This window comes from Arachis ipaensis, chromosome B9, assembly GCF_059453495.1.
Source record: "Arachis ipaensis isolate K30076 ecotype BB chromosome B9, ASM5945349v1, whole genome shotgun sequence".
Classification (NCBI taxonomy): domain Eukaryota; kingdom Viridiplantae; phylum Streptophyta; class Magnoliopsida; order Fabales; family Fabaceae; genus Arachis; species Arachis ipaensis.
Genome location: NC_142444.1, coordinates 128,605,258 through 128,615,134, shown reverse-complemented (window position 1 = coordinate 128,615,134; position 9,877 = coordinate 128,605,258). Strand labels below are relative to the sequence as shown.

Below are 9,877 nucleotides of genomic sequence, written 5' to 3'. Positions count from 1 at the left end.
CCAAAAACTACGTTTTGTGTATTGGAATTATTACATATGGATACTGGTGCGAGATATTGTGTAATTAGTGATTGTATCTGCCTTATGTATTATTTGATTGACTCGAATGACTATGGATGTTGGTTTGGCTGAATTGTTGTGCGGCTTTGTGAAATGTAATGTCTGAAGTTGATTCCCTAAAGATTTGAAATATGAGTTTAATCCGTTGAGGATTGGTTTGAATTGAGTCAATTATTTTGATGATGTGAAAGATAGAATACTCCTGAAATTCAGCCTGGGTTGCTTTAATTGATTTGGTTTTGATAAATGATTTATTGCTGAACCGATTCTTTAAAGCTTTGGAAATGAGTTAAATCGGTTGATATTAAGTTGATTTTGAAATGGTTTTCTTGAGATATGCCACTGAGGCGACTGTTGGATTTAGCTTGCTTTGAATTGACTTCTGGTTTTGAGCTATTGAAAAGGAATGAGAAACGGTTTAGTTGGGACCCAACCGGGTGGCGAAAGTCCAAGTTTTAGGGGAGGTGCTGCCGAAATTTCTACAAAACCCTAGTCTTGTTTAAAAAGTTATTTAAAAAGGATTGGATTTGAGAAGTTGTATTATTTGATTTATTAAGAGAATATTTATATTTTCAAGCTTAATTTATTTAGTGAACTTTATGCCTTGAGTTTGACTTATTTAGAAATGAACTATTTTTACCGTTTGAATCACTGAAGGAAAGAATGATGCTCTAATATTGATTTCAATATAAAAAGGAGCTTTTAGTGATTTCAAAGGAATCTAGACTTTTGATTGAGTAATTAAGTTTGAGGCATTTTGGGAAGAGTTAGAAAATGGGTTCCAAAAAGAAACCTGAAAGTGGTTTGATTCAAATGAACCGGTTCCTTTTCAAATGAGTTGGTTTTTGGACCGTGTTGGAACTTGTGATTTTGTATGGTCGGTTTCATAATAAATTCAATTTTATTTACTTGAACCGAGAATCTATGATTTTAATAGTTTCAATGAATTCTAAGGAATTGATATAGGTTGACCTTCCCTAAAGACTTGGGACTCTGTCGAGAAACTTTTGTTATAAAACCCCATTGTTGTATGGGTGATTTTGAATACTTTGAAATAAATCCTTAACTTGTCATGGTTTTGAAAGTTTTGGAAAGAGAATGCCGAGAGTGGCTTTGTTTTAAAAAAAAAAAGGGGGGAACTCACTTTGAGTAAATTTGGCTTATGAGCCTGAGATGATTTGAGAAACGAGATTTCTAAAGCCAAGGCTGAAAAGAGTTGAAACTTGATTTCAAAGTGAAGCGATTGAGAAAAAGTGATTTATGGCTTAAATGCCGGTTTTATGAATTTGATGATGTTGGATGATGGAAGTGCTGTTTTGTTATGGGCCGGAATGGCTGTGTATGATTGTGAATATTAGCTGGTTCTGGATTGAACCGTGAGCCGGAATGGCTGTGTATGATATTGATTTATGGCTGATTGCCGAATGAGTTATGGGCCGTATGGCTGACTATGAATTATGAATTTAAGCCGGATGGCTGAGATGGATGTTGATCCATGGTTGGGACTGAATGAATGTATGCTTGAGATACCTGGGTAGTAGCAAGGGTTGTGGTTCGTCCCACTTGCTCCAGGTTAGAGACTGTGACGCCTGGGTAGTAGCGGTAGTAGTGGTGATTCCACTCGCTCCAGGTGGAGCTTTTAAACACCTGCCTAGGTAGTAGCCGCAGTAGTGGTTATTCCACTGGCTCTGGGTTGAGCGGGCAGTAGCAAGGGGGTTGTAGCTCAAACCTACTTGCTCCGCAATGGGTGTTTCTGTCCATGGTTAGCTACCAGGACGTGTCGGGTTGGCTATATAACCGACAGATGATATCATCAGCCACTAGGGACAGGCATGCATCATATGCATCTATGTGACATTGTTTGGGTGTGCATATTGTACTTGGTTTGCCTATGTGATTAACTGCTAATTGTTCTACTTGCTGTAACTGCTTGTTGTGCTTGAACTTCCTATCTGTGTTTGCAACTGGGACTCTGTTGGATTGTGGTGATTTGGTTGATGGTTGGATTGTTTGGGCCTAGGGCCGTGGTTGAATTGAGATGGACCGATGGTTGGTTTCGGTTTGTGTTTCTGATTTGGAAAAGTGTGAAATGCTAATTTAGTTCAGCATGGTTAAACCTTTTTGAAAGGCTTTTGAGTTTTTGAGAATTGAACGGTTCCTCCTTTAGAAATGATTTTTGACTTTACTTTTATTATAAACTGTTGTTTTTTAAAAGAGGCATAAGACGGGTAGTAATCACTGGTGCGGTTATCTTCATGTATCCTATTACAATAATTCCCAAAAACCCTCTACTGAGAACCCTTTCGAGGATGATGTTCTCACTCCCCCTACATTTTTCCCCTTTCAAGATATGGGCACAAAAGTTACGAAGAGCTTATTTAATTGTTGTTGTGATACTCTGTATTGTTTTAGTTATGGTTTATTGTACCCTCGCCTTTATCTTGATATAATCTGTAAGAGGGATAGGAATTGTATTGGTTAATGCTTGTAAAGTTATTTATATATATTTATGTATATATATGGATGTACTCTTTATGAGTTGTTGTAAGTTGTATGGTATTTATGGATATACGTTATCGAACGAAAGTATTTGTGGGAGCGGTTTAAAGTTTAAAGTTTTAAACAGGCTCATATTTTAGTAATAAATAGTATAAGAGTCGTCGTAATGTCCGAGCTATCAGAGTCGCGCAGCCGAAAACGTGAGCTTCGGTAGTTAGGGTGTTACAGATGAGATTAAGGCATGTAATAAAATGTATTCTATTGTGTCAGACAGAACCACGTGCTGCCTTGAATCTTGCATCATATGGAAGTAGTCATGCTTTCAAACTAACTAAGGAAGATATTGTTTTGTATTCGGCCAAGGTATGATAAAAATAAATCTGTTTAAAGTATTTGCATTTTGCTTTGTCTAAAGGCTAAAACACGTTTGATATATATAACTAACTAAATCAGTTGGAATGAAACCATATCTGTGTGTGAAGTTGCAGTATACTATTTTTGCTTTGAATTCATAAATTGACAACTTAGAATTCTTAAAATATTTATCCAAACCAGTTTGTGTTGCTTAATTTGGGCTTTGCTTCATCAAACTGTTAGGTTATCCCTGGTAATGAGTGAAAATGCTGAACAAAGGAAAGGCGAGTCATGTTTACGCCATTAATAATAATATATGTTGATTACAATATTGTTAAAAAAGCAATATGGAACTGAGAGATTCTTTTGGGTTTTTGGTTTTTTTCTTGCTTTAGGGGGAAGAGACTCTATTAGACTATTACTGTAACTCTCTCCTTTTGCTTTTTATTTCTTTCACATCTTCACACTCAGTTTTATGTCTTTTTGGGCTAACAAAAAAGAAGAAACCAACCTTCCTTACACCAATATTTTCTTCATTTGCATCATATATTGCTGACAAGTTCCATTGTCCTTCTTCTGTGTTTCATCAGGATAGAGAACAAACAAGCAAACAAGAAAGAAAGTTTTGATTTTTGCATCTGGGGTGAACACTTTTTATGCTTCCTTATTCCAACTGGTTTGTTAGAGTCCGTTTCACATTGTGGCATGCATAACATTCTTTTGAGTTCTGAGAATCTTGAGTTGTTGTAGTGAGTTCTTAGTTCATCAAAAAAGAATGACAGGAGGTGAACCACAACCAAAGCAAGATGAGCAGCCACATCTAGTTAAAGATTAGTTACCACATGTTTCTTACTGCATTACAAGTCCTCCTCCATGGCGTAAGTTTAAATTATTTACTTGATGTCATCTAGAATCAATAGACTTCTGCTTATCTTTGTTAACATTTTATTGATTTCTACTAATCTGATTTGACTAGTACATTGAAAAATCAATATGCATTGATATTGAATATGATAATTGAGTTGTGAAATTCTGATGTGAATGAAGCTGAGGCAATCCTACTTGGTTTCCAACATTATCTGGTGATTCTTGCCACAACTGTTCTGATTTCTAGCTCTGATTCCTAATTCCTTGCTCTGATTCCTATCTGGTGATTCTTGGTCTAGGAACATTAGAATAATCATATTCTGCAATGCCATTGGTGATAGAAACGGACGTTCGAGGACAAATATTTGAGACTTTTATGTAATTAGATATTGAAATATTGAAGTTGTTGTTTTATTTTACTTTTGAAAGAAAAATTAGTAATAGTTTTGTAGAACAATACCATGTGGAATTATGTTTGGAACTATTGACATTGAGAATTTTATATATAGAATTATGTCTTATATTGAGGAATTGTGTTATAAAAGATTTAGTTTTTAAATTTTGATATTAAAAAATAAATTAAAATTAAAAATAAATAAATAATTACAGGGTTTATGGAGGTTTAAAAATCTCACAAAATAGTTAATTTTTGTTATATTAAAAAATTAATTTGTAGGGATTTTAAACCGTCACAAACATTGACAAAAAACTGCCACAAAAGTCCAATATAAAACCCCCATTAACCACACATAAAACCCCCCACTGAATAGATTGTGGAGGTTTTTAAAAACCTCCAAAAAAGACCTTGTGGTACCTCAAATTTTGGGAATTTTAGAAACCTCCACAAATAAGAGAAAAAATTGCCACAAATAAACAAAAATCTTGTAGTGATCTTCTTTTTCTTTTTCTTTTCTATTTTATTTATTTTATGTGTAACATTAATCAAAATTTTGAATGTTATTTTGTTGCGTACGAACCATTTAAATCATGTTAAAATCTAGGGGTGTTTATGGGTTGAGTTGGTTCGTATTTAAAGTGAAATTAAAACCAAACCGATTGAATTGTAATTAGTTCGAATTTATAATTTTTTTTTTGTGTATTCGAACTAAACCGAACCAATTAAAAATAGATTGATTCGGTTCAGGTAATTAGGTACCTGATAAAATAAAAATTTATAAAAAATAAAAAACAACAATTTTATTTTAAAAATCCTGTAAATATAATAATTTTTAAACATATCAAATCAATGAACATGTCAATAATATGCTAACAATAACAAAATATCTATAATAATCCACAATTATAACTAAATACTTAAGTTATTGTCATAAATAATTAATAAAAGTTAGATACATTTTTTAAATTTATATGTTTTTTTAATTTAATTAATAAAGAATTCGGATCTGCGAGTTAGTTCGGATTTCGCACCCCAAAACCATTACCCAAACTAATTAACAGAAAATATTACTGGTTCGGTTCGAATTGTATCCGATTACCCATTGATTTCATAACTAATTTAATTAGTTCGATTCGAATGGATAATCGGATATCCAAGACATGTGAACACCCCTACTAAAATCTAAAGTAATTTTCAATAAGGTTTATGTTGCTCATTAATTTCCAATTGATTCCCATTAGCTATGGAATAACGTTTCCATTTTCTATTTTAAGCTGAAAAGCACATGTACAAAGTGAGTTATAGGCAATAAGTCTTGATCTGACCCAGAAAAAAAAGACAAAAGGTCTGCTTTTCTAATAGATTTTAGATTTCCTCTGCGTTTCTTTAGTTTTTGGTCATGTCTTCTTTTCTCTTTATTCAAATGATCTGCTGACCTCTCATCTTTTGTGGGCCTGATGACTCTGATCAGTTTTTCTTAGTTTTTATTTTAAATTTTCTTTGCTCTAGGCGCTAGCCCCATTTAACTAAAAGAAACAAAAAAGAACTAATTGCTATAGGCTTCTACTCTCAATAGACTTGCCACCTGTTTTTATTCAATTTATAGATTTGTAGAGTTTGAATCAGTTGATAAATAACCAGATGAGAGTAAATATTAGTTACTACAAATAATGTTAAAAGACTTGATTGTAGCTCTGTTGGAGCAAGGCAATTTGTGAAAATATCTTTGGTAATGTTGGATTATTCTATAAATTATACTCACATTTGTAAAGTTGTAATCTAATGTCATCTTTTATACATATATAATGATAAAACGGTAAATTATTTTTCTATCCATGAATATTCATAATACTATTGATAAATTTATCCATGAAAAAATGAAACTGATCTTATACCCATAAAAAATAATTTTTTGTTGATAAAACTACTCAACTCCTAAAAAATTATTCAAAATTCTTAAATTAATCCTCTTAACTTAACTTTCTCATCCTCAATCATACTTTTTTCCACTGCCACCATCCAATCATCAACCTTTTATTGCTATAACCTTATTTGTTGGTTGGTGAGAATGACACTCAACTATGTTTAGACATCATGAACTTCTAAACTCTAAAGAAATCTTGTCATCTTGTTCATGGTCTAAAATGAGGTCAAGAGAAAATTCAAGTTGAGTTTTCCAAACGTATTATAGTGTTGGAGTGAGCGAATGATGGCAGGTGAGAGGGTGGAGCTGCGACAAAGGCAGTGATCAAGTCATTTGAGGAACTTGCATCCTTATGAGAAAGACTTCTTGATAGAGAACCTGGCATAGTCATAAATGCTACCATTTTGGGAAGGTAGAACAAATTTGCAATAACAAGGGTCTGGGGCAGATTTGCATAGGGTTTTAAGAAAAAGTGATTGTGGTAAGAGGAAAAATATCTCCACAGACTAATAATGGAAGAAAATGAGAAAAATTATAATTGACAATATTATTGAAAGCTTGTTATTAGAAGGCATGTTCTCAATTGCTTAGCTTGTTTTGATAGCAATTATGAAATGGAAGTGAGGTAGGCACTTGTTTAAGAGTGCATTTGATTGTGTTTAATGGTTTGAGGACTATGTATTTAGTGTGGGTTTGGTGGTTGTTAATGTTGCAACTGTGAGAGTGTAAGAAATTAGTCTCACATTGAAGAAAGCAAGAAAGAGTGAGGAGTTTATAATATCAGAGACCTATTAACTTACTACCTTAAGGTTTTGAGTTGGATGTGGTGTCTTCTCATCTTATGTTCTCTCACTTGATTCATCCCCGAAGTCTCTCCGGTGGTCAAGAGCTCCCTATGGTGGCATGACAGTAGTATCAGAGCCGATGGTTAATCAATCTAGTAATTTTAAGGAGTATTCAAGGTGAAGCATCGAAAGTCTTCTCGACATAGGTGGTCCGAACGGCATGTCCCGTGGTGTAGTGCGGTGGTGTGATGGACGAATACTCATATATGGTGGAGGAGTTAGAGGGGAGTTGATGCTTGATGTGGAGACTCACACTTAAGGAGGAGATTGTTAATGTTGCAAGTGTGAGACTATATGAAATTAGTCCCAAATTGAAGAAAGTAAGAAAGAGTGAGGAGTTTATAAGATGAGAGACCCATTAACTTACTACCTTAAGGTTTTGAGTTGGATGTAGTGTCTTCTCATCTTATGTTCTCTCACTTGATTCCTCTCCGAAGTCTCTCCGGTGGTCGAGAGCTCCCTATGGTGGCCTAACAGTAGTCATGGTGGCAGCTGTAATAGTGGCGATGGCAATAATTAGGGATGAGAGTTAGATGACAAAGGATTTGGAAATAGTGGTAAAAGATTGCATATTATCGGGACGATGGTGGTAAAACAATGGTTGGAAATTGAGGGGGGATAAATTAGATTAAGAGGGATAGTTAGAAATTTTGAATAATTTTTAGAAATTGGATAGATTTATTAGTAACGTTTTGAATATTTATAGGTAAAAATAATAGTTTATTCATGAGAATTTCTATCTTAAATTTTATTTATTTTCAACTCTGTGTATGGTTTGCATAACACAAGTAACCAAATATTTCAAAAAGATAATGTAATTTTTTTCTTAGTCAATGTAACTTAACTCAGATTTTATGGACATGAATGATATTGTAACAGTATTTTGTAAGAACCGGAATTTTCACGTAAAACCGTTTTAATAAAATAATTTTAGTGCCCGGAATAGATTCAAAATTCAGAAGTTTTAATTTGAAAATATAAAGGTGAAATTTGGTTTCAATTAATTTTTCTGAGTTGGAAAATGTATCTTTTTCGAAAAGTTTTTATAAAAATGCGTACTGGCACTTAAGCTGGCAGTACCGGTTCTAGTTTGTCCAGTACCGCGTATTTTGGAAAATAAGGTTTTGAAAGTTGATTTATTGTTTTAAAAGGATAAAACTAATTTAGAATTGAAAACCGGATACTAATCTTAAAGGTTACTAATCTTAAAGGTTTTGGCCCAAAGTGGGCCAAACGGACCAAAAATGCTTACGGATTGGACCGGGCTCAAACCAGACCCAAGACCCAACTTATATAAACCCATTAATGAGCATTTCAGCTCATTTGATGCAAAAAGAGAGAGAGAGGGGTGCGGCTTAAGAGAAGAGAGGAGAAGGGGTGGTTTACTATTCACATCCACCTTCCGGGAGCCATAACTTGAGCTACGAAGCTCCGATTGATGAGCCATTTGTAGCCACGCGAAGCACTCATCGAGCTCTTCGATTCTATTGAAGCAAACCTGGTAAGAAATCACGTCTCAATCCCTAGTTTCTAGCCCTAGAATTCTGCATTTTTGGGATTATAGTTTTGAGTAGATTTTGTGATTTTGCTTGTTTAGGTGATCTCTAGTAGCGGGTAATTATTGAATTTTATCCCTAATCTCGTTGGTTAAGGTAAGGTTTTACTGAATCCTTGTGTTTAGTTATTTTGTGTATCTTAGGTTTTGATTTTGGAATATATATGATGTTAGTTTGAGCTTTGGTGGCTTGTTGGTGAGATTGAAAGCTTGTTGGATTCCAATCTTGGTGCGGTGTGCTTTTTGGGGAACGGCCAAGGTATGGTTTCGGTCTCCTCTATATAATATGTAATATCAATGGACACTTAGGCTAGTTGACCTTAAGATAGGTTGAAAGATAGGGTTTTATGATTAATTATATATAAATGTATGCTTGATGTAACACCCTAACTATCAAAGCTCACGCTTCTGGCTGCGCGACTCTGATAGCTCAGACATTACGACGACTCTTATACTATTTAATACTAACACATGAGCCTGTTTAAAACTTTAAAATGCAATACCGCTCCAAAAATACTTTCGTTCAGTAACGTACATCCATACATACCATACAACTTACCAAACTCATAAAGAGTATATATATAATATTACAAGCATTAACCCAATACAATTCCTATCCCTCTTATAGAATGTATAAAGATAAAGGCGAAGGGACAATAAATAACTAAAGCAATACAGAGCATCTCAACAACAACTAAATAAACTCTTCATGACTTCTACGGCCATATCCTGAAAGGGGAAATTTGTAGGGGGGTGAGAACATCATCCTCGAAAGGGTTCTCAGTAGAGTTTTTTTTAGGATTACTATAATAGGATACGCGAGATAAAATCATTTCAGTGATTAATAACCGCCTTATGCATCTTTTCAAGAGCAAAAGGTTTACTATCAGGAAAAATCTGAAATCTTTTCTGAAAGAGGAAACTGTTCATGTAATATAAAATTCAAAAGCCTTTCAAAAGGTTTATCTATGCTGAACCAAAATAGCCTTTCATACTTTTCCAAACCAGAAATATCAACAAGACATGGCCTTCGGCCCACCTCATGAAAAACCACGGCTCTAGGCCCAAACAACCCAACCAACAACCAATCACCACAATCCAACAAAGTCTCAATCGTAAACACAAATAGGAAAGCTCAAGCACAAACAAACAGTTACTGCAAATAGAACAATTAGTAGTTAATCACAAGTAATCACAAAGGCAAACTAAGTACAATATACACACCCAAACAATGTCACATAGATGCATATGATGCATGCCTGTCCTAGTGGCTGATGATATCATCTGTCAGTTATAAAGCCAACCCGACAAGTCCTGGTAGCTAACCATTGGACTGTCCCTCTGTCGTGCATCCGCAACACGAGTTATACTCAACA

At 34.4% G+C, this 9,877-nt stretch overlaps 1 long non-coding RNA gene across 1 annotated transcript; it reads left to right on the top strand.

Annotated features, from left to right (window-relative positions):
• The first annotated feature begins 2,827 nt into the window (after nucleotides 1-2,827).
• On the top strand, nucleotides 2,828-4,098 carry LOC110266560 (uncharacterized). Its single transcript, XR_002353973.2, has 3 exons — nucleotides 2,828-2,922; nucleotides 3,504-3,791; nucleotides 3,961-4,098. It is a non-coding gene; the product is annotated as an uncharacterized LOC110266560 (long non-coding RNA).
• The last annotated feature ends 5,779 nt before the right edge of the window (nucleotides 4,099-9,877 follow it).